Source organism: Mandrillus leucophaeus, unplaced genomic scaffold (genome assembly GCF_000951045.1).
Source record: "Mandrillus leucophaeus isolate KB7577 unplaced genomic scaffold, Mleu.le_1.0 Scaffold562, whole genome shotgun sequence".
Taxonomy (NCBI): domain Eukaryota; kingdom Metazoa; phylum Chordata; class Mammalia; order Primates; family Cercopithecidae; genus Mandrillus; species Mandrillus leucophaeus.
The window spans coordinates 745,547-747,017 of record NW_012106053.1 but is presented as its reverse complement, the minus strand read 5'-3'; positions in this window follow the sequence as shown (position 1 = coordinate 747,017).

Below are 1,471 nucleotides of genomic sequence, written 5' to 3'. Positions count from 1 at the left end.
GGGCTCTGGGTGAGGTGGGCACTCAGAGCCCTGGGGCTGCTTCCAGAAGTCTAGGTCCTTTGGTGTCTTAGCCACCCCAGGCCTCAGGTGCAGCCTATGACCACGCGGCACTTCATCCCTGCTCCGGCAGGTCCCTGGTTCAAGGGGGTCTCCCCTTCCACAGCACTGCTCTGCTCAGCCTCACACTGGGGGACCTCTCAGTTCCCGGGGACAGTCCTCTGCTCCGTCCGCGCGCTGGCCTGTCTTGCGCTGTGGCCCCGTGTGCCTTCTCTATGAGGCCGTTGGCTTCCTTAGAGGACGTCCTGCATCTTAAATATCTTATTTCTTCCCTCTGCACCCAGACTCATAGAATTACTCTGAAATAATAGCCACATTTACTTTCTCCTTTTACAAATGTCACCTCATGTGTTCCTCCCGCCAACACTGCAGGGAGGGGATTAATCTCTTTCTTGGGTGGGTGGTGAGGTGGCCAGGCCAGCACCACGTGGGTCAGCTTGGGATACAGACCCTCTTCCTCCGTGGACACTCGCTCGGAGGGCTTCCTTCTGGGGTAAAGGAAGCGGGAACCTGGCTCCTGCAGGCCAGCGCCACCCAGTCCCGTCTCCAAGGGGGAAGACGAAGGCTGAGGAAGGAGCATCTGATCTCGCCCATGGAAGGGTGCTGAGGGAAAGGCCATTCTGACACCTGTGAAATCGGCAAGGAGGACCTCATCAGCACCGCTGCCACGGGGCCAGGACTGAGGACGTGGCGTGAGATGGGCTCAGCTCCAATCCACCAGCCACGGCGGGAGCTCTGCTTCACAGAGTGGGGCTGCGTGGATGGGAAATGACTAAGCAGAGACACAGGGACCCGGAGACAAGGGATCTGGAGACGCAGGGATCTGGAGACACAGGGGCCTGGAGACACAGGGATCTGGGGGACCCGGAGACGCAGGGGCCCGGAGACGCAGGGACCAGCCTGGAGGCTTAGTGGGCTGGCGAGATTCTCGAGGAAAGCAGGCAGAGGACAGACATGGAAGGTGGGAGAGGAGGAACCTGCCCTGCAGCTACAAGGGTAGGCTCCTCCCTACACTGACCCAGCAGAAGTTTTGCTAACACTGGACTCCGCAAGGACGAGCAGAAGCCCCAGGTCGAGGCCTTGTGGAGATGAAGGCTCAGAGGGACCCAGCCAAACCTTGGCCAGAAGGAGAGTCTTGGTCCTGAGCCTCCCGACCAAAGCACTGCACTGCAGGCAGTGACCTCTCGCAGGATAGCAGCAATGGGCTCAGCCCCGCAGCAACAGAAGAGGAGAAAGAAACTCCCAGGGAAGTGGCACGCCTCTCGCTTTGTGAGGAAACTGGAAGGCTTTGGTACAGGCCTGGCTGGGTGTGGTCATAGCAGGGCTTGGAGGATTCTTCGGAGAGAGGCAAGAAGGAGAAGGAAGGAGGAGGGATAGAGAGTGGGAAGGAGGAGGAGGAAGAAGGGGGAGGAGG